At 39.7% G+C, this 24533-nt stretch overlaps 1 long non-coding RNA gene across 1 annotated transcript in view; it reads right to left on the bottom strand.

The window, feature by feature from the left end:
* Positions 1-1780: 1780 nt before the first annotated feature.
* The window catches only part of LOC134297569 (uncharacterized), a 58336-nt gene continuing 35583 nt past the window's right edge, over positions 1781-24533 (bottom strand). The window contains exon 3 of the long non-coding RNA XR_010004363.1: positions 1781-2010. This is a non-coding gene — a long non-coding RNA (uncharacterized LOC134297569). The remainder of the gene's footprint in view (positions 2011-24533) is intronic.

The following is a 24533-nucleotide window of genomic DNA, read 5'->3' as shown; positions in this document are numbered from 1 at the left end:
CATTAAGGAAGTGGTCTGCAAACACTTAGAAACAAATGCAGTCATTGCTAATAGTCAACACGGATTTACCAAAAACAAGTCATGCCAGACTAATCTGATCTCTTTTTTTGATAGAGTTACGAGTTGGGTCAATACAAGGAATGCTGTGGATGTAGCGTACCTGGATTTCAGTAAGGCTTTCGACAAAGTCCCCCATGACCTTCTGGCAAACAAACTAGTAAAATGTGGACTAGACAAAACTACGGTTAGGTGGATCTGTAATTGGCTAAGTGAACGAACCCAAAGGGTGCTCACCAATGCGTCGTCTTCATCTTGGAAAGAAGTGACAAGTGGAGTGCTGCAGGGCTCCGTCCTGGGCCCGGTTCTGTTCAACATCTTTATTAACGACTTAGACGAAGGGTTAGAAGGCACGATCATCAAGTTTGCAGACGACACCAAACTGGGAGGGATAGCTAACACTCCAGAAGACAGGAGCAGAATTCAAAACGATCTTGACAGACTAGAGAGATGGGCCGAAACTAACAAAATCAAGTTCAACAGGGACAAATGCAAGATACTTCACTTCAGCAGAAAAAATGGAATGCAAAGATACAGAATGGGGGACGCCTGGCTAGACAGCAGTACATGTGAAAAAGATCTTGGAGTCCTTGTGGACAACAAGTTAAACATGAGCCAGCAATGTGATGCGGCTGCTAAGAAAGCCAATGGAATTTTGGCCTACATCAATAGGGGAATAGCGTCTAGATCCAGGGAAGTCCTGCTCCGCCTCTATTCTGCCTTGGTCAGACCACACCTGGAATACTGTGTCCAATTCTGGGCACCACAGTTGAAGGGAGATGTTGACAAGCTGGAATGCGTCCAGAGGAGGGCAACTAAAATGATCAAAGGTCTGGAGAACAAGCCCTATGAGGAGAGGCTTAAAGAACTGGGCATGTTTAGCCTGCAGAAGAGAAGGCTAAGAGGAGACATGATAGCCATGTACAAATATGTGAGGGGAAGTCATAGGGAGGAGGGAGCAAGCTTGTTTTCTGCTGCCCTGCAGACTAGGACGCGGAACAATGGCTTCAAACTACAGGAAAGGAGATTCCACCTGAACATCAGGAAGAACTTCCTGACTGTGAGAGCTGTTCGGCAGTGGAACTCTCTACCCCGGACTGTGGTGGAGGCTCCTTCTTTGGAGGCTTTTAAGCAGAGGCTGGATGGCCATCTGTCGGGGGTGCTTTGAATGAGATTTCCTGCTTCTTGGCAGGGGGTTGGACTGGATGGCCCATGAGGTCTCTTCCAACTCTACAATTCTATGATTCTATGATTCTAGCGTTAATGACGCATCAACCTCTGATGTAGAGGCTTCTGAGCTGAAATGGCACCTTCCTAGCTTCTCTTGCAGACTCTCCAGATGTAGTATTCCATCAAAAGACAAAGCACTGAGTGTCTTGGGATCCTTAATTTGTTCTCCTGACCAGAGTGTGGAAAAGATTTTAGACTATAAAGTGAAAACATTTTCTAGCTAAGCTTCTGACTCAAGTATTTGAACATTGCTCTCCATCACCAGTGCTGAAGGTTTAATGCAGTTCAGCTCACCAACTGTCACCAGTTAACTTTGTTCATGTACTAGAGAGACAATGGTATCTTGGATTTCATGTCAAGCAGCAAAATATCTTGGGCCTGGTGAGACTCCATCAGATTGACTTCACCAAGAATATTAGTGTGGATGCATAGAACCCCTACAATGCAAGACCTCCACAATACAAATTTGACATTATTTGGTGACTCCAATATGTGATGACTCCGCACTGATATTATTAAGTACAGTCATGAATTTTAGCAACTTCAACAAGACACTGGTTGTTTCCTCAGGGTCAGAAATTACTATTTGTATTGTAATTTCAACCAGCATCTCCAGCATCCAATGTCTGTAAAAGGTGGGTTCTTTTAACAATCCAGATCTTGAATAATTAGTCTAGAGCTCTTCTCTTTGCCATCTCTTATGTGTGTCTTCATTCTTTGCATCTGTCAGAGAGAGAGACAACAGTATTTATCTGGATGGTATAACTGACAAATACAAGACGCTTGTTATTGCCGACAGATAACTGGTAAGGGAAACTGGACAGGGTGGTGGAGATCAGGCTGCCATATCTTGCTACAAATGTTCTATTAATTAAAAAGGATTGTAATGGGTTTAACTGAAAAATGTGAAGTTCAAGATTATACAGTGTAACAGATTCCTTGAAAATAATGTATCTGATTTAATAACAAAACACCTGCAAAAGCAATTCTTTTAAGCAAACTCTGATAAGCTACATTACACACACAGAAAAGCTTTAGTGAAGCAGAAGAAAACAACAACTACTGACGCCATAGAAAAGTGACTGGGTTGGGGGGGGGGGGGGGGAGAGAGATTTATCTTATACATTATCTTATACATTCTTGATGTATTGTTGTTTATTACTAGTATTTATTTATGCATCGTTTTCATTAAAATGCTTCATTTTTTTCTGAGAAACACAATACAGTATCCGTTAAGGAGGAGGGAGGCTTGCAGGATTAAGGCATGATTAGTCAAATGGTTAAATACCTGCTTATTCTCATCCAGGTTTAACTGAAGACATTTTATAGTTGAGGAAAGGGCAAGGAGGTGACCCCCTCCATTTCTCATAGAGAAGACAAAAAGAATCACTTTTAAATTTGACCTCAGCATTTTCCACCAACCCAAGGGAACATATCATTTTAGAAGATGCTGGACATTTCATACAGCACATAATTCTGTCATCTGAGAGAGAAAGTTCGAAAGGAATGGCAGCTGGAGGTACTGTCCCAAGGGTATTGATTTGCTTCACCCTGCCTAATAGTAGGGACAGACCTATTCACCACTGCAAACTTATTCTGCAGCTTTCCAGCCATTCATCAATTATTTAGATTCTTAAAAGCAGGTTACTTATGGGAAGTGAAGTTCACATAAGTTAACTTGCCAGGTAGAATGGAAGAAACACAACATTTTCAAAGAAGGTATCACTTATAAGGTTTTTTTTTTTAATTAACGTCACATTTTAAGAAAGTTAAAGTGCTTGATAGAAACATTTGTTGTTACATTATCGAAGTTGCCAATAGAATTGTAGCAGAGATTGCTATAAAAATGTAGACTAAAAATGGCCCATAAAGAAAGCATAAGTGTTGTCAATCTACCATTCACTATTCAGCCGACCAGTGTGACATAAATGAAAGACAAATTGCCACAAGTTGGTGAGAAAGAATTGCAGAACAATGTGAAAGTATTACTCAAGTGGGAGCCAAACTACCTTTGAGAAGGATATATGAGAAGATTCTGTAGAAAGTAATAAAACAAAACCATTGCATTAAAGCCCATAAAAGCGCAAGGAGCCTTACAACTAAATTTGAAGCAAAATTCTTAGAAGTGATTATCGCTGCCTTTGGGGAGGGGGGAGGTGAGAAGAAAGCAGTTATTGATAATTCTTTTAAAGGCCAAAGCTATCTTTAGTGATAGGTTAGGGGAAACTGATACAGGAAGGTGGCTGTAGAGAGAAATGCACATTGAACCTTACTGAATAATGTTAAAATTAAAGAAGCATCATGCAAAGTATGGCCTTGGGAAATGTTAGGTTCCTCCTTAACACAAACACACTGGTTTCTGTGAAGAGAATAGAGGGAAAACAAATACCAACACTAACGAGAATTTTCTTGATAGTAAGCTTTATAGATCACAATTCAAGACAGCAAGTGCATTTCACTTCAAAATATCCCAGCTGAGTACAGCATTTGGGATGTTAAGCTAACTGTTTAAACCACTGCTCTCCAGCTCTGATGGGGAATATGCAGCCTGCCAGATGTTTTCAAACTCCTAATTCTCAAGCGTTCAACAGCCAATGAAGAGAAATGCATAGGCAGTTGAAGTCTGAATGGCCACATGCTCTCTGTTTCTGACATATTGTCCTGATTTGTCTCTCAAGAACAGCCTTAAAACAACGTTGTAAGTAAATGAAAACTGCTTTACTTCAGCAAAAGATAAAGAACACCACACACAGTTGCATAATGCAAAAGAAAGCAAAGAAGTCTAAATGCAGACACAGTTCTTAAGTCTCTGATAAATTCTCAAAGAAAGCAGCAGTCTTACTTCAGACAAAGAAACAACAATAAATCCTTAGGAGCAGTTTCCCAAACACAGACTCGAAGCAGGCACAAGGGGAGCGGAGGCTTAAGCATCAGAGTTTTTTGTAACAATGAAAGCTAACTACTCCTGCTTCTGATTTATAGCCCTGCATTCCCCCACACCGCAGCTGCTAGGGTTCCAAAGGGCTTCTACAAAGGGCTTCATTTTATCAACTGAAAGAGCCTAGGATTGGGAGGGGGTAGGGCCTTTTTGGTAACAGCATCCTGACTGTAGGACTACTTTCCAAGGAAGCGGAGGTGGCCTAGCTACTTATAATATTTTTAGCTCAGTGGATGGGAATTGTGTGATCAGTCATATATTACTGAACTGCATCTCCTAGCAGCCTTAGCCAGTCTATCCAATAAGAATTTATATTGGGAGCAGTAGTCCAACAACATCTGGTTGACACACAATTTCTGCCTCTATTTTAGATTGACAATTAAGAGTGTTTTATTCCATAGCATTTACAATGCCACTTCATGTTCTATGTCAAAATTTAACTTTAATTTGTGTCTCTTGGATTTAATTTTACTTAGGTTTCTGCTACTGTCTATCTTGTTTTATTATCTGATTTTAATAGTATTTTAATTGTATATGATTTGAGTTCCTTTTAATCAGAAAGTGAAATGTAGCAAATTCCATCTGTTGTGTGTGTGTGTGTGTGTGTGTGTACTTTCCATCTCATCACACTTACAGATCCTCACCCCTAATTTTAGAGGCAACCACTATAAATTTATTGGGAGTCATGGTTGCCATCAGACGACTTCCAGTCGTCACTCTTGCCCCCCCCCCCCCCCCCCCCCGGTCACAGAACTACAGAACAATTGTGAAATTGGGCAGATGTGTAATCATGGGGAGAAATTGTGAATTTAGGCAAAATAGTGTTAAGAACCTGTTATTTTGGCTCAAAGCAACATGTGATGGGATCAGTCTATGTTCTGTTTCAGAGCTGGCCATGGTGAAAAGGGGGGCTCCGATGGGTGGTCCTTAGTAGCGAGCTGTCATCCCTCTTTACAGAAGTGCTTAATAACTTTTTCCTTCACAAATGTCTTTTAAAAATATTAATGACAGATATAGTATAATAGAGGCATTGTAAAACAGAGAACAGGTAGTTTTCCTTTGCTGGTTTGTTCCAATTATAATAGTATACTTAGCAGAGGGCTGTCATCCCTGTTTATAGAAATGCATGATTACTCCTTCCTATGGAAAGAAGTGGTTTAAAACAGCATCCCTATTTCAAGGGTCCAATGGGTTTTGATGCAGAACTATTGGATCCAATTGAAAGCAATGATTTAAAACAGCATTCCTGTTTCAATAGTCCAATGGGTTTAAATGCAAAATAATTGCAGCCCATGGAAAGCAATGGTTTAAAACAGCATCCCTGTCTCAAGAGTCCAATAGGTTTAGATGCAGAATTATTGCACCCCATGGAAAGAGACTCTGGAAGATTTGCATGAAGAAAAAAGCTAGGGTGGAGACATATTGCCTATGTGTGATGAGGAGATAGCGGGTGCCTGTGGAGAAGCACTAAAAGTCTGACAAGAGAAGAACTAATGAAATTGAGTGAGAGAGGACTGGAAGGTATGATCAGCTCCCGATTCCTCTCTTAACTTAACAATGCCTTTCAATACTGAGATCTGATAAGGTCCTTTGACTATGGATTCTCCTTGAGGCTGTGGCTGTGAGTGCTACTATGATGTGTTCCTGCTCCTATAAATTTACCAGTACACCACAGGCAAAAAAATTTTTATTGTGTCAGAAGTGACTTGAGAACATACTGCATGTTGCTTCTGGTGTATTTATAGCTTTGGCATGAAGGATGTAAGTCTCATAACCCTTTAGCAGTATTGCAAAACAACTTTCCCCACCATCAAGACTTCCTTTATCTGCACAGTGATCCTTTCACCTGACATTCTTTGACTGTCTGTTTTTCATTATCTGATGCCTCTATTTCAATCTTTTCATGTCAAATTGAGAATAGGCCTCTTTTCCCCCCTCCCTTCTTTTTTTGGTCTTTCTGGCATCTCAAATCAGTTAGGAATGTAATAGAAATGACTTTTTCTATCTGCCTGTTGAGTTTGAGCAATGAAACTATCATGTTGTAATCAAGGACTTTAACAGCTCATAAAATTTTAACTTGAAAAACAACTCTGGATCTGGATGCACAGCAGCCTGCCAGATATGGGTCCTTTTCAAACATTAACCTCCTCATGTTCCAAGGATAGACAGAGGGCTCTGCTCACAGCAGCCCAGATGCAGGTGACTCCAGTCGTTATCTTTGCATGTTCAGCAAAAGGTAGTAAAGGGAAACCTTTGTACATTTGACCAAGGTTCTTCAACTGATTAGGAACCCCAGATTCCCAATCATGTGTAAGAACCTATGCATGTTTATAGAATTACAAAATCAGGGTTGGAAGGGAGTCCTCATGTGCCATCAAGTCCAACCCCTAACAGGTTCGCAGCTTGGGAGTTCTCCTGGATTCATCACTTAGTCTGGAACCCCAGGTCTCAGTGGTGGCCAGGGGAGTTTTTGCACAATTAAAACTTTTGCGCCAGATGCACCCATACCTTGAGAAGCCAGACTTGGCCACAGTAATCCATGCTCTTGTTACATCTTGAATAGACTACTGCAACATGCTCTACGTGGAGTTGCATTAGAAGACTGTTCGGAAGCTTCAGGTAGTCTAACAGGCAGCAACCAGATTGCTCACTGGAGTGGTGTACAGGGAGCATACAACTCCCCAGTTACACCAGTTACACCGGCTTCCGAGCACAATTCAAACTGCTGATTTTAGCCCATAAAGCTCTAAATGGTTCTGGCCAACCTACCTGTCTGAATAAATCTTCCCCCTATGAACCAACATGAGTATTAAGATCCTTCTCTCGGTACCACCTCCTTCGCAGGTACAACTGGTGGGGACAAGAGACAGGGCCTTTTCAGAGTTGGCATCTCAACTATGGAACTCCCTCTCCAATGATCGGCTTCCTTCCACCTGGTCTTCAGGAAAAAAGTTAAGACCTGGCTGTGTAACCAGACATTTGGGAACTAACATAAACCACATAAAATATGAATGAAATACAAGAATTCCAATTTTTTCCAGTGTTCATATTGGCAAGGGTGTTATAAAATTCCATACGTCCTGAACAACTCAGATGCATTCTTTTATGAGACAGTTGCAAACATTTTTAATAATGTTTCTCCTTTTTTATACATAATTTCCTTTTGTTATACATGCCTATGCTGTGATTTTGTTAGTGTATGCTAATAAATGTTGTTGTTGTGTTGTTCCCACGACTTTTTAAAAGAAATATTCCTGGAGCTGGACTATACTAGTACATCAGAGAGAAATATTTTTTGCTGAGGGCACTTGCTGCAATTTTCTACTTTCAATCATATTATAATCATAGAAACATAGAGTTGGAAGAGACCACATGGTCCATCTAGTCCAACCTTCATATTTTCACATGAAAGAGCATTGAAAAATGTGAGCCATCCTCTGTATTCTGATTCTTTAATCTTCTTCTGCTTTATGCGTAGACCTGACTTCAGGTACAGGTATTCTAAAAAAGCTGAACTCTGGAATCTCTTATTTTCCTATATATCACACTCTTACAATACCACAACGTTGACAGATGCATTAACACAATGGCATAATATATCAATTTAAAATAGTTTTCTGATTTCCAATTGAAATCTATATCAGATAAACTTTCCTCTCTCCCTACAGATCTCCCTTTGCCAAAGAGCATAAAGTAAGGTGGAAAAAAATCTTTAACATTCAAGGAGTGTAAATAATGGCACTATTGTGAATACAAACGGCTCAAATTATGTTGTTTTGAGTGCTTGGGGACAATAACTACTGTTGTCTACCGAGAATGTTACAAGCAATATATCTTTTTATTTCTTCATTTCATACCTTGTGGGAAGTAATTCAAAGGCTAGAGGGAAATGAAAGAAAAGGGAACAAGTATTTGCTTAACTCAAAATAGTATGCTTTAGAAAGCAAGGACTATTACTATTGTATATTTCTTGTATCTACACAATTCTCACATTGTACATCTTGACATGGGTCAAATAAATGTATTCTCAGGCCTTCCACTTCATTTTTCTTCTATATATGTATGCTGATTGAGAAATTGATCTTAATCAAACATTATAAGCTCCTTGGTTTGGAGGAAACTGTAATTTGTGCCAATGTGAAAATAAGAAGGATACACACTGGTGTAAGTTGCTAACTGACAAGGGAGGCTTCGCTTTCAACAGTCTTTGAGGTCTCTGACTTGTTGTTACAGTAGTTCTCTACTACAAGTGATCCATTAATTCACCTATTTGTTGACCTGCCATTCAATAATTGTTTCAATAGGCCTACCATAATGGAGATTAAGAGAGTCCCTTTGGGTGAGAAAGGTGGGATAGAAATATCAGAAATATGTTTAAGATCGCAATGTATAGAAGTCAAGCAGATGATTTTTTCACAACATGGAGACAATCACTGGTTACTATCTGCACATTCATGGTACATAGTTATAGCACTAGAATTCATTTTAACTATCATGATAACATCCTGTAGAATCTTGGGACCTGTGGTTTGGGCAGGCACTAAAGCTCTCTGACAAAAAAAACTTTGAAAGGCAACTATCTCAGCTTCACTATAGAGGACTGAATCATGGCAGACAAAAGGAAGGATGAGTAAAGTGATGGAAAATCATATGTCCCCCCTTCCAAGATGGTTTTTTGAAGACTTCAAACATCTACCTCCCCAGAATGCCTTTATTTTGGGAAAAAAGAGGGTGAATTGCCTCTGCTCAAGAGGTCTGGAGTAGGAAATTAGTTTTAGGGGGATTGCAGGATGTCCCTGATTGCATTAATATTACAATTTTTTTCAAAACCATATTTGGGCTACTGCTTATGTCTCATTTCAGTTTTCTAGCAACCTCATCACAAAGGCTGCCAGAATCACTGTGCATAGTGGCGATTCCAACGGTGCATGTTAGGGGTGTGGCAAACCCATCAACCCATGCCTGTATCGCCCTACTCACCCAATTCACCATCTTTGGAAACTTTGACTGCCCAGCTTCCTCCCATTGTTTCTGGCGGAAAATGGGAAGCCTCCTGTGTTGGCACCATGACACACTCCACTTTACCATCCTTTTAAGCATGGAGCCCTGTTGGAAGTAGTTGTGCATCATATAATGGGAGCCGTTGGGCTCTGTGATTAAAGGGAAGGCAAAGTGGAGTATGTTGCCGAATTTACCCCCATCTGATGAGGTTGCATATGTGCGCACCATTTTTGGCAGTCTGTTCAGTTCTCATGCATTCACCACAGTTGCCAATTATTGTTTTAAAGGTGCATATACAGTGTTCAGTTGTACATTTGATACTTATCAACTTGATAATTCTTTTATGATTCCTTGTCCTATGTAATTACTGGAAGGAGGAAACAGAAATGTACCAGACAAAGCTTTTCTAGGTGTCCGGTGCTGAGACTTGCTTCACTAGCTGCACTGTTGTATCTTCCACTGCTGTTATGGGAATATGAGCTGGGCTGGTCATAAACATTTAGGCAACTTGCTTGAAAAGAAGTAAAGAATATTCTAAATGGGAAGTATAAAGACTGCTTCCCAGGCATATACACGTCCCAAACTCCCATATTTCATTTTTTTCAGGTGATGCCAAGCTCAAAAATTGCCCTGAATGTATCGAAAAATGCAGCACATTCCTTCTTTCCTCCCTCCTCTTGAAAGAACTTGAGGTTTGATAGCAACCCTTGTGACGTTCTGGGATGTCACTAGTGGGCTATTAATGCATCAAAGAGGGATGGATGAAGACAGTGAAAATGAGTTCTTTCCCCTTACCTAGTTGCCTGTATAATAGTCTAAATCTAATTGCTAATCCCAGCTAAATCAAACCAGTTAAAGAAATATAATTTGTTTATGTGTTGATTTATCATTGAGCCATTGAATCAAAGGCACTACTCCAGCTAGGATTTAGGCTACAATATCTCTCTGTGTAGACCCCTATGGGTGAAATATGGCTTTCTACTTTAACTTGAGCATTTACAGTTTTTGGTATTAACGAGAGTCTGGAAGCCTACTATATGGATTTTTTAAAAAGCCTTCCTTGTTTTGCTGTCCCATTCCCAGTTATCCCACTTTGGATGCTGTTTTAATGATGGAGCCACAGTGGCACAATGGGTTAAACCCTTGTGCTGGCTGAACTGCTGACTTAAAGGTTGGCAGTTCAAATCCATGAGATGGGGTGAGCTCCCATCTGTCAGCCCTAGCACATGTAGGGACATGAGAGAAGCCCCCTGCAGGATGGTAATACATCTGGGCATCCCCTGGGCAATGTCATTGAAGATGGCCAATTCTCTCACACCAGAAGATACTTGCCTCGATTTGCTTCTGACATGAAAAAAAGGATAGGCAGAGCAAGACAAATCTGCCAGTGATGCTGATGGTGCTTCTTGCAGATGCTGCCCTTCAGAAAACCCCTAAAATTAGCATTATCAAAATTCAGGCAATGGGGGGAATAGGGTATTGGTTCCTGGGATGAGGATGCCATAAGGTAGATGGTCGTGGAAAAAGCTCAGATAAGGAAAGGGACCATTTCAGTTGTACATTATTCCTTCATTTCTCAATCAAAGTGAATTTATCAACATTTCAGTTTGCCTCAGTCTTATTATATGAGATACAATTTTCATTCTTAGATTTCAATTATATGGATATCTACTGGTTAAAAGAAGAAAACCAATACCTCACTAGATGAAAAATTACATAACTAATGTTCAATGAGAGTATTACAACCCTCCAGGCACAAAAAGAACAACAACCTCAAATGGTTGCATATAAAATTCACCACTGTAGCTTCAAAAAATTAACTAATTAAGACTCTATTGCACAGTGTGATTAATCCTTGCAAGGTAGAAACAGCCAGGATATCAACTTAATTTTATTATTTGCTCTGTGCCCATGATTCCCCCCCCCTCTTTGCATAATCTTTAGAAGCTCCAGGGGAAAATAAAATATGGTTGCTATTACCGTGTTTAACTATCGCACAAAGAAAGAAAATGGTAGAATATGCACACCACATCTGAAACAAGAAATGATGCTTTGTTTTCCTGTATTTAAAGTTTGCAAAGATTTTACTGAATACTACTATATGCTTGCCAATGTTCATTTGAAGATAAAAACAAGCATTGTTTTTATGTGAAGCATTTTAGAACTTGCTGGTGAAAACTCTAATAGAATACATTGGGGCCCTTTCCACACAGCTGTATAAAATCCACATTGAACTAGATTATATGGCAGTGTAGACCCAGATAACCCAGTTCAAAGCAGATACTGTGGATTATCTGTTCCAATTGTCATTTCACTGTTCCATATGCACTTATTGCAGTAGGATTGCTATCCAAAAGCTTGGTCCCATAATCACATTTTTACTTTCTTCCTGAAGGTCAGGAGGGAGGGAGGTGACCTAATTTCGCTGGGGAGGGAGTTCCATAGGCAAGGGGCCACTACAGAGAAGGCATTGTCTCTTGTTCCCACCAGTCACACTTGCAAAGGGGGTGGGACTGAGAGCAGGGCCTCCCCAGAAGATCTTAACCTCTGTGGTGGATCATGGAGATACGTTCAGACACCTAAACTGGGCCAGAACACATTTAGGGCGTTATACACTAAAGCCGGCACTTTGAATTGTGCTTGGTAGCAGACTGGCATCCAGTGGAGCTGGTGTAGCAGGGGGGTTGTGTGCTCCCTCTACCCTGCTCCGGTGAGAAATCTGGCTGCTGCTGTTGGACCACTTGAAGCTTCCAAACAGTCTTCAAAGGCAACCCTATGTAGAGTGAGTTGCAGTAGTCTATTCTCGATGTAATAAGAGCATGGACTACCATGGGCAAGTCTGGCTTCTCAAGGTATGGGTACAGCTGGCGCACAAGTTTTAATTGTGCCAAAACTCCCCTGGCCACCACTGAGACCTGGGGTTCCAGGCTCAGTGAAAAATACAGGAGAAATCCCAAGCTGTGAACCTGTGTCAAGGGGAGTGTAAAGCACAGGCTGACAGTTCCAGGTGATAAGGAAAATAGCACAGATTTAAATGTTAAATAGCAAGAATATAAATGATAGTCTATTTCATGGACTTATGTAAGTGTGAACTTTCCACAATTTTGTCTTCACCACTGGTGCTGCATGATACTTCATTAACCAAGATAGCTGTGACTTGTTTTATGGCCAGAGTTGAAATCAGAATGAAGCTTCTGGCCTGTTCAGTTACACTATACATATACTACAATAATATAAACTTTATGACACCTAAGCAAGCAGGTGAAAAGATAGTAATTGTATACCAGCTCATTGGGATTTATTTTGCAGTTAGGATGCATCAAGCTATTACCAACTCTTGCTGCTGTATAACTGAAGCTAGTCTAGTCACATGGTTTTGCAAAAGCTCATAGATCTAACTTAAGCATTTGCTGAACTCAGCAAATGAGGTCAGGGTACAGAAAACAAATCTTCGCTATTAAGAAAATGATGGCTTACATTGCTGAAAAAGCAATTGTGATGCTACTGATCAGAAATACTGCCCGAGGTAATCCTTTTGTGGGAGGAAACAAACTATGGGAACTACTCTGTCCTTGGAGACAGAAAATGTATATACCAAGGAAAGGGGAAACTTGGCTGCTAATATACTGTATGCAAACCTCTTCCTGAAATATTTTCAATAAAGCTGTTACATAATAATTACAGGCTATGAGTTTGGTTTGTTTTTATGCAAGGGAGGAAGCCAAGGTGGTTTGCCCTAGCAGTTTGGGGTATAATTGAACATCCTTTAAGTCACTACTTTGGTCCTTTGGCACTCTGGCATTTGTCTGGGTTTTATTTCAACTCTATTTTAGCCTAAAGCCAGCAAGTAAACTGTTTATTCCTCTTTCTTATTAAAATCCCTTCTCATCATTTCAATCTTGTATTTATTACTCATAAATTATTCTGTAATGAGGTCACAGACTCTAAGAAAAATCAGTTTATTTCCACCCTGCACATCAAATTATTGATCTATTATGATTAGCAAAACCAGCTTAAAGTATTGTGAAATTAAAACAAATGGCATTCATTTCAATAATAGGTCTTGATTGGTCCTTATTTGCTACATTTCCATTTTCTGATTATATGCTATTGAAATCAAGGTCCAGAAAACATTTCTGACATGGCAAGATGATGGAGTGATTCACATATGCAGGATAACCTCTATATCCATGAGTTGATTTTCAGCCTTTTCAATCACTCATGACTGCTACCATCAGAAGTTTGTGAGGGCTTCTCTCAACCTTCCAGTGCAATTCTATGATATACCTGGGCCAGAAGTTGACCTCCTGCTTCTGTGCAAGCATTTATTGAGGAAGTAAAGAGAAGGAAGTAGGAAGCAGATTGAGGCAGTAGTTGAATGGAGAAGGGAGACCCCACCCAGTCAAGGAAGCAAACAAATAGGTTTTGGTACTGTCTACCCTCTCTGGAATCTACAGAGATTGTGTGTCAGGCCTTTCTACACTGTCATATAATCCAGATTATCAAAGCAGATAATCCACATTATCTGCTTTGAACTGGATTATATGAATCTACATTGCCATATAATCCAGTTCAAAGCAGATAATCTAGATTTTATATGGCAGTATAGAGGGCCTCAGATAGAGAAACAGGTCTTGGTGGCGTGGGAACAATCTTTGCATATAGATACTATTTATTTTCTCTCCCTCACCTCCATGAATGATTGTTTACATCCTAGATCATAGTAAACAAATTGGAAAAGGAAAATAATGGTATAAACTGTAGCTCTCATTCAAAGTAGAATTGATCCTTGGTTTATTATTCTGATTTTTGTGAAAAGGACAAATTATATATTGGATACATCCATACTATCTAATTATAGCAGTAATTATAGCAGAAAAAGAACAAAGCAGAATGTGTGAAGGGAGCAAAATGTTTCAGAGCTGCCCTTACGCAGCACAAGAGTGTCCCCAGATCCTTTTGGATGTCCAGACAGCCAGTTCATTAAGGCTGCTGCTGCAGTTTCACCAGCCAAAAAGAACTTCCTTGCAGATGTTTTCTGGTAATGTTGTTTCTGATGAAGTCATGTGGGCACTAGATCGAATTTGATCCAGTCCAGCTGTTCACACCTCAAAAACACTAGGATCACTTCAGAGCTTCCTGGAACAAAGAATACATCATGTGGACTCCCCAAAGTAGTTGCAAGGTGAGTCTGCTTTATTTAGCCTATGTAGAACACAGCGTAAATTTTCCTTGAGAATCAGTCTGATTCTGGGTATTACACCAAACATTCTTGCGAAGCATGTTACTATGGATGTAACAAAACTCCTCAAAGTGTGACAGACTTGGGCCTTGCAAGATATGCCTTGCCTAAGAACCTCTTCACATGGAGCACTTTTGTCCTGTTTTGCCACTTTTATTTGCAGCAAGGACGGAGCCTGACGTGCACCATTACACAATGTGTAGAAGGCCCCACCTACATTCCTCCCAAAGTGGACCACCACTACAGGGAAAGTGTCATTTTGGTAGCTCCAATTGAGTTATTTGCATTTTTCTCCCTTTTTGCCATATGATGGCAGAAAGGGCAGCGGGGCAATGTGTATTGCCACCCTTTCTGCCATCTGATGGGGACAGGGACATGGTGCCCTTTCGTGGCACAACGGCACGACCCAATAGGGCAGTGTGAAGAGGTCCTATGACTATTTTGTATCAAAGTCCATGATAGGTTGGTAATCTTTTATGAATTGAGATTATACTAGTTTTTGGAGTAGGATGCTAGGGGACAAAAATCTAAGGAACAGAAACATTCCTTTTGTTGCTTTTAAATGGACTTATTTAGCTGTTATATGACTCTAACAAGAGCTACAGCAACAAGACCACTGCAAAGGCTTCATGAGATATTTAGACTGTTCCCTATGACACTTTCAGATTACTGTTTTAGCACTGTGATTCCATTTTAACTGTTACGGCTCCATCATATGCAATGCTGGGAATTGCCAATTAAGGTGCCTCTGATAAAACTGCAAACCCCAGGATTCCATTAGATGAAGCTGGAGCAGTGAAACTGTTTATAAAGCCATATGATTGTGTAGTGTGATAAGGTCTTTACTGTTTATTGCTCTATCAGCTGTGAAATCCATCAGCAAAATGACTTAAGGATTTGAAACCACCAGCCAGGCACATGTTCTCTAGTTGAGGTTGATTCAAGTATGCAAACTGGAAATAGTGTGCATATATGTATACTTAAGCTCTGCTTTATATTATTAGTGGGAAAGTATCTTCCCCTATGAGCCCACAAGAACCTTAAGATCTTCTGGAGAGGCCCTGCTCTCGGTCCCACCCGCCTCACAGGCACGGCTGGTGGGGACGAGAGACAGGGCCTTCTCGGTGGTGGCTCCCCGGCTGTGGAACTCCCTCCCCAGTGACATTCGGCAGGCCCCATCCCTTTTGGGGTTCAGAAAAAAACTGAAGACCTGGCTATGTATGCAGGCATTTGAAGAATAAGCATGTGTTGGCTTCGACTCGGTCTGAATTACGGCTCTTGTATAACATCTGGTGGATGAATGGCATAAGCACTTTGCATTGTTTTAAACTTTGTATATTGTATTTTATGACTATTTTATGACTATTTTATGATTGTTTTAACTGTTTTAATCATTTTAGTTTATTGTATATCCGTGTAACGGCATCAATTGCCACTTGTAAGCCGCCCTGAGTCCCCTCGGGTGAGAAGGGCGGGGTATAAATAATTGAAATAAATAAATAAATAAATAAATAAATAAAAGTGAAGAGACTATCACAGGACTGTGTACAGGTGCCCTTGTAACCTTTAAATGTCTATTAGTATGTCACAGTGTAGCAACACAGCAGTCTCGAAGTTACCTTTAACTGACAGTCTTTCATCTCTATCCCTCCTTCCAGAGGTGGAAGAAGTCTCAGGACTCATCTAATCCAGTTCTTCTATTGAAGTTAGAAAGCAAACCCAGATGAATCTTTGCAGATGTCTGCTGGGTTGCACATGAAACAGCTTTCCCATGGAGGCTGCTGTATAATGGCTTGTAATGGCTGGTACTTCCATGTGGTGAGCCACTTGTGTGTCACAGCTTGATATGGGGATCAATATTTCTCTTCACATGACATTTCAAATTTTAAAGCATGGTGGTGTAGGGAAAAATGCTCCCATCCTTGATGGTTGTCTCAGAATGTGGACTTTTCACTGCAAAAGTCAGTAAAAGAGAATCAGAGATATAATTCAGTTGCTACAATTAAAACTCTGCTTCACTTCTCATTTCTTAGGATGTAAAAAGGGGAGGGATATTGTATTGAATTGTGTATATATAAATTATTATCTTTCCATAGTTGTAGCGAGGTTTATCATTGCTGGTGGTAAGAAAAACATACCTTTGCTTTTATATGTTTTGGAATAGCAGAGCATGCTACCATTTCACTTTTATGAAGAGCTAATTTCTCATTCTGTTTCACACACATGTTATTCTTATACCAAATGCACAAACCAGTCTAGTCCCCTCAAAATGTCTTCCTTTCCTTCTTCTTCATTTGTTCTGAATCTGGACATGTAGGCTTGAATCCCATTAGTTAGTTCCATCTAGAATAGACAAATTGGCTCAGCATAGATGTAAACTCCATTGTTGTAATGGATAATGATAATGATAATGGATTTTATATTCAATTCCTGTGCGCATTACCTGGGAAGAAGTCCCACTGAACATAGTATGTCCTAGTACCCAGTAAGCATGTTTATGATTGTGCCTTTAATGCCTTTGTGGAGATTATGTATCTCTCATTTTAGATTTTGAATCAGGAACAGAACATGGTAAAATTTTTAAAAGAAAACCTACAGCTCCCATAGTCACCGATTATGATGCCTGTGAATTTCGGGAGTGATAGTCCAGAAAGACATTTCTCCAGACTCTAATCTGGATATGACTTTCTCCCAATTTGGAAGCCATCCTTTATGAAGTGTCCAACTAAAGTAAATTCAAGCACTCTTATCTTTTTATTTCAAATCTGAATGCCAGTATTTAAGAAATATTTTTGTGGTATAATTAATTGAAAGACCCAGGCTGCTATTTCCAGTAAGACAAAAACATGTTATAAACTGACATTGGCTTTGTGTTGACAGCAGTTATGAGACAAGGTAAAACCCTGTATAGATTTTGTGTGTTTAGAATATATGTGGACTGAATGTGAGTAAATGAACACAGCTTTTTAATATAAAGGTTCAAAAGTGTTCTACCTCCTAGCCACCAGTGTCAATCATTCAAAAGGTACTAAGTAACATTTTTTGTAATAGAAGAAGTATGTTGAGAAAATAGTGAGACCATGAGTATAGGTGCTGTTCAAATGAATCTTTCCCTCAAGGATTTGTGTGTATTCCCAGTAGAACTGTATAAATTCTCTTTTTGCACATCATATAACATAACACAAAGCAGGGCTCTGAGAACACTCACACATCTTCACTTTGCTGCTTCTGGTAATGTGAGAAATCATCCATTTTATGCCTTGGGGATAACATGCTTTGTATAAGTTGCTTGTTGCTCCTCGGTATTTTTTTTTCTTTTTTGACTTGCAAGATAAATAAAAAGCAACAGAAGAGTTTAGTAGTTTCTGCTCTCTGAAGCCGATATTTTCTGTACAAAGGAAAACATGGCAACAGGAAGATCATACAAGCACACACTCCAACAAGGACTTCATAAACAATTTCCCTATTTAGCAAATTTTCAGAGGACACCAATGATTTATATAAACCTGCTTTCTCAGGTTGTTGGTGCATAGGGTGACTAACTTTTAGCCATGAGCTTAAGAGAAATTTATTTGTGACAATTTTTGTAGATTTTTAGTTGTGTGGCATTACCCCATCCTGAAGATGCCAGTCACAGATGCAGGTGAAACATCAGGAGGAAATGCTGCTAGAACATGGCCATACAGCCCAGACACCATACAACACCCCAATGATTCCAGTTGTGAGAACCTTTGACAATGTATTTATTATCTGTCTGTTAAACTTTTTAAACAAAGGCTGCTCAGCAGCCAAACTCCACTTTTCATCCTTGCTCTGTGTCTAGCTGGATGTTTTTAGCATCATCAGCATTGGAAGGATTGTGAAGTTGGTCTGGGGAAATACAGAAGTTTAGTGTGAGCTTTCAGCAGTATTATCAGCAACAAACATTGTAATATTTATTTATTTATTTACAGCATTTATATTCCACCCTTCTCACTCCGAAGGGGACTCAGGGTGGATCACATTGCACACATATAAGGCAAACATTCAATTCCATAACATAGAACAGAGACAGAGACAGACGCAGGCACGGGCTGACCTCGAACTCATGACCTCTTGGTCAGAGTGATTTGTTGCAGCTGGCTGCTAACCAGCCTGCACCACAAGCCAGCCTATATAACTTGAATTGGGGAAAATAGCTTGCCTGACCTTGTTGTTCATATATGATTGCAATATAACTTGAATTGGGGAAAATAGCTTGCCTGACCTTGTTTCATTTCATTTATGCACATTGTCAGTTAGAAAATAAATGTTTATGGAAACATGGTGAATTTTCTCCTCCTTCTCTCTTTTTCTCCCCCCCCTTCCTATTCTGCTTCCCCTTCTATTGTTCTTTTTCCTCCTTCTGTTCTTCTTCCTCTTTTTCCTTCACTTGGGAGTGGGGGCGAGGAAGAGACTCCATAAACCCCATTCCAGCCCCATTCCTCACTGCAGGTGTCCAAGTCAGTCAGCAAACTATGAGGCAGGGGAGGCTAGGCGTTTCCCACTGAGGGATGGAAGGGCGGGGGGGTTTTCCTCCTCCCTGGTGACTTCTCTTTCCCTCCCCCTCCATATCCTCAAAGCGTCATCCAGCCCACCTCAAATACACATACACACAGATACATGAGGCTGTACTTCTAAATATAAAGGAGAAATGGCAAAGCAATATGGGAAAGGGTTGAAAAACACTAACTCATAAGATTGCTTTTTATAAAATTTTGGTAGTCCTTTGCATGTGATTCATTAACAATATAATACTGCATTGCAATCACCTGATCATTTAGGCTTGCTATGTGAACATTAGTTTTAGCCATTCAGTTTCATACTCACAATGGAATAATACTTTGAGCAGAGTATCACTGATGAAAATATAGAATTTTGTGTGAGTATATTTATCAGATTATTTTTGTAATATATACTGTCTGTTCAATATTGATGCTCTATGTAATTATGTTTAGCTTAAATTAATGGAATTACTTTTAGACACTACACGTATTCCCTCTAAGTTCCGCACTACTATAGAAAAACAACAAAGATTACATTCGTTTGTGAATATTATAGCTTTATGTGAAGGGGAGTTAATTCATTTTTAAAGAGAGAAACAAGAATATTCATTGTATTGTGAATGTAACAGTCCTATGTTTTACTGTATATTCAATCACTTTGATTATGTAGCTACTTAGTTTTTGAATTTACACATGTCCATTGAAACAATTATATGTTTAATGACCTTTGTAGCAGTGTAATAGTGGTTACTTGTCTTTTTGGTCTTAGAGAACCCATTTTCTTTTGTAGAGCAATATGGAAACCAGGAAGATCCCAAAATATTAGCTGAATTACAGGAGTTCCTGGGAAATACAGGCGAGTTCATCATTCTATTGGTCCATCTAGCTTGATAGTCTCCACACTGCCTTCTGATATTTCAGAGAGAATTTTATTCCCCAGACCATCTGAAGATTCTAGGGACTGAACTTAGGGCCTTGTTCATATAAAGCATTTTGTGACCACACTGAATTACGTATACCCCAATGACAGATCTGTGATCTGATCTTTTTATTTAACTCAAACAGCTGTACTATAGTTCTAGTTTTCTAATTACAAATAATCTCTAAAATTATATTTGGCATCCTGGGGCAATATGAAGACATCAGTGTTATGCATTTCAGTTAAACCCCAATCTGTTTTTGGTGTCCCAGATTTCAACGTGGCCCCCAATCCATTTTCGGGAGCTTCTGGAATTTGGCAGGGTGAGAATCTATTTTCTCTTACGACAATGAAAAGATCCATTTTTGATCTGGCCCATTGGCAGCAATGGGGAATTTACAAGGCTCCCCTTTTTGTCATTTTTAGGGCAAGGGCTTAAGAAACCCTCCTTCCTGTGATCTTTTCCCTTCTTTCTTTAAAGGAGACCTGGGTTTAAGGCAAGGGCTTAAGAAATATCCCTTTCTGTGATCCTTTCCCTTCTGTCTTTAGAGGAGACCTGGGTTTCAGGCAACATGCTTAAGAAACAACTAGGCATGTGCAAAAACTATTTTTAGATCATATGCTTTGTCAAAGCTGTTTCTACTCTAGAGGAGACAGGAACCGCAGATGTGCAAAACTCTTTCCCTGCAGGAGGCAGTTTTCCAAGGCATTTTAAGGGGGCTTCCCAGGGAAGGAAGAGAGATCAACCTGGAGATATCCTACTCTGGGCTTCCTTTAAAAAGCCCTCCCTTCTCTCTTGATTTGGAGGCACCAGAAAGGAGAACTGGTGCTTTGCCTAGAATGGCTTTTTCTCTCTTGCGCTTTGATTCTGCCTCTAAATCAAGAAAGAAAGGAGGAAATAGCATTCAAAGCACCCCCGACAGAAGCTGGATGGCCATCTGTTGGGGGTTCTTTGATTGCGATTTCCTACTTCTTGGCATGGGGTTGGACTGGATGGCCCACAAGGTCTCTTCCAACTCTATAATTCTCTGATTCTATGATTCTACTTAAGAAACTCTGCTTCCTGTGATCCTTTCCCATCTAATGACTGCCCCCCTTCCCGCACTCCACATATAATCGAAAGAAATCAAAAGTGGCCTGTTTTCAACAGCTGCTGTTCTGTTGCAACCAAAAAAAGGCAGAGCCCATGACATTATGGGTATGCGAACCAGCCGAAGACCATTTTTTGAAAATGGATTCATGCACAAGCCTAGAAAATATAAGGTATTTGTCTTCCACCTGGTAGTGTCTCTCATGTCCATGCCTTGAAACATCATCCCAAATTAGGTTCACTGCCATGGGTGGATTCTCTAAAGATCAACTAAAAGCTTTAGAAGATTTATCACCTGAATGTCATGGAAGTCAGCAGCCACAACTGCTTTCCTCAGTGGTCTAGGGGACATTTTAATTGGAAAAATGGTCTGGAGGACAAATGTCAGGTGACCAGCCCAACACTGCAGTTCCAGTAAAACACAGAACCCCTATGATTAAGTTTAAGTACAATTGAAACACTGAGATTTGTTTACTTATCACATTTGTTTTGGCTGGTAAAGAGCATCTTGTGAGACTGGGTAGAAAATCATTGCTTGATCGTTCACAGAAAAAGAGTGGAGGCTTCAGCGGAAGACAAATGTACCACAAAAGATTTAATCACATTGACTGATTAAGAAATATAGTGCCATGTCATGGTCTTTCTTTTTCTCTCTCTCCCTTGCTGTTCTTGCTTTTGTGTGCCAATTTAGCGGAGGAAATGAAGGCAATCAAAAATAACATTTAACAAGCAAGTAAACAAACAACTGTTGCTTTGCTTCATGTGGAAATTAGTTTATTAGGCATGGAGGAAACTCAATTTCCATGGTTACAAATGACCTGTTAATCTTGTAAATTATTCAGTCTTCCTGAACAACAAATCTACTAAATAAATTGAGCGTCTGCTGAAAACCTGCAGCTGCTATCATATGTTCTTACAAATGAGTCCTCTGTAAATTCTAATTTTCTTGTTACTTTTACATCCTTTTTGCCAAGTGGTGATATACAAAATAGATATTTTTTTGAACCTGACAGAAGCAAAGAATAGGAAACACAGGAACAAAATATCTTCTGTTAGTTATTTGTCCCAAGAAATAATAAAATAAAACAAACCACTTGTTGGTTCTTTGATTAATTTTAAATGAAAACTGTCCATGAACTTATCTTTTTTCCTTTGTGTTTATTTAATTATATTAATTAAAAGCAATGGCTTTCTGATGACAACGAATTTCTGCTTCTGGGATTGAACAGTCAAATTATACTCTTCTTTTTAGACTCAGGGACCTTCCAGACAAGCCCCAAAATGTGGGACCTGTCGGGTTTTTACCAGGGGCATCCAAACAATGCCTCTGGTAAAAGAGAATTAATTCAGGACAAAGCAGGTAAACCCGGCTTTGTCCTGAATTAATTAGATACCGCATTAGACCTTCCTGAAAGGCCCAGGTCTAATTGGGGTATTGGGCCTGCAGGGACTGACTACCAGGTCATCTTGGGACTACTTAGGGGTCAGTTCCCACAGCTCTCAGTTTTTCAGGCTTCATGAGCACGGAGAACCGAGAGGGAACCCACCCCCTCCTCCAAAACCAGCCTTAAAATTGTAAAAAAAAACCTCACTGGGCCGCCTTTATACTGCTCCAGCAGTCCTCCTGGTGCAGGAAATGATGCACACTTTTTTTACAATTTCAAGGCTGGTTTTTTTTTTTTTGAGGGGCGGGGATGGCTTCTAGGTGTCTGAGTACCCTCCCAGTAGTTACCGGGAGGTCATCTAAACACTTTACTGGGAAAGCCTGGTTTTCTTTGGGGGTTATGGGGACAGAAATGTGTGCTAAAGTGGGTTTTAACCCACTTTGGTGCATATTTCTGTCAGGTCTGGAAGCGCCCTCAGGCACTCAGTTCCAAATTTCTGCTTTGAGGCACATATGTAATGAACACACTGTTTCCCTTGTGTATATTGGATGCCCAAATTAATTTTATTGGAAGAAGGAGGAACAACAGAGTACGTGAAAATGAATAAATATATAGGCATTCTAGCCTTGCTCAGCTCTGCACACCTTGTGGATTGGCAAAAATTTGTGTACAATATTCTTATACCCAAGAGACAGCTTTTACCTTTTTATAAAAGCTGATGGAAAAGCCAAATGGGAACGGTTGGAAGTTATCAAAGGATCATAGCAGAAAAAATACAGGGTTATTCTTGTATAGATAATGTTCTGATTATGTGCTTTGACATATGAACATCTACAATTGTTACTGATATTTTGTGACTGGCTACCTTCTCAGCAAGTATAATTTGATAACAGGAGTTTATTTATTTATTTATTTATTTATTATTTACAGCATTTATATTCCGTCCTTCTCACCCCGAAGGGGACTCAGGGCGGATCACATTACACATATAGGCAAACATTCAATGCCTTTTAAACATAGAACAAAGACAAGACAAACATGGCTCCGACCGGGCCTCGAACTCATGACCTCCTGGGCAGAGTGATTCATTGCAGTGATTCATTGCAGCTGCTCTCCAGCCTGCGCCACAGCCCGAGTTAAATAAAGATCAGTTTTTAGGGTTATTCACAATGTCAAAATATCAATTTTCCCTGGTTGCTTGTTTTCCAACAAGTACATCACCCAGTAAAGGGATTAAAAAAAGAGTTCTGTCCCTTGTGTTTCCATAGGTATATGAATCTACTGCAGAAGGGTAATTGCTGCTAAAAGCAGCATCATACTCCTTGGCTAGTTTATTATTTAGTTATTTACTGTATTTATACCCCACTCTTCTTACCCCAAATTAAAATCAGAGTGGCTGAAATTATCATAAATTGTGTAGACAGTAATCTGTCTACAATTTATGACTGAAAGATAAGAATTTTTTTAAAAAATATGGAAAATTGTTTGTGTGCTAGCCTGCAGTCAATGGGTGAATTTGCATTGCAATGCATGTTTAATGTACTCTGAAATACTCCTTCTTTTACCAAATAAACTCACATTAAGTCACCATTAATTATTTACTTCTGAGTTCTCCAAGGTTTCTCTTTTGTGTATATCAAATTACTGCGTGTTGTTTTCATGGTATCTAACTGTTGAAAGTTTTTTCATAGTGGGTGTGGTATAGGAGTAGCTGAGGTCTGCTGTATCTCCCTTTTCCACCATATTTTTTTTTATCCCATCTTGATATCATGGTATCTTGCAAACGTGGAGCCAGGGCATCATATTGCCAAAGGTCAACTAACATTGCTGAACATTAGGCAGAATACAAGTTATTAGGAAAAGATAATTCAGATTTTTCTTTTGTAATTCAGAGATTTGTATGATTTATATTACTAATTGGAAAGGGGCCCCCTCTGAAGCATTACAATTCAAAACAGAAGCCTCTGAAACTTTCAGAAAAATTAGTAAAGATTTTTTGTTTTGGAGCATTTTTTTTCAATGTAACATACTCTGTCAGTTATTGTCTGGGGTGTGAGGGGGCAGGTGGTGATGTGATTGAAAAGGGCAGCTGCATGCTGCCTGTTCTAAGGGTTGATCATTGGCACCCACTGCTGTTCTGGCATGACA

The sequence above is a fragment of the Anolis carolinensis genome, chromosome 3 (assembly GCF_035594765.1).
Source record: "Anolis carolinensis isolate JA03-04 chromosome 3, rAnoCar3.1.pri, whole genome shotgun sequence".
NCBI classification, from domain to species: Eukaryota; Metazoa; Chordata; class Lepidosauria; order Squamata; family Dactyloidae; genus Anolis; species Anolis carolinensis.
This window is presented reverse-complemented; position numbering and strand designations above follow the sequence as displayed.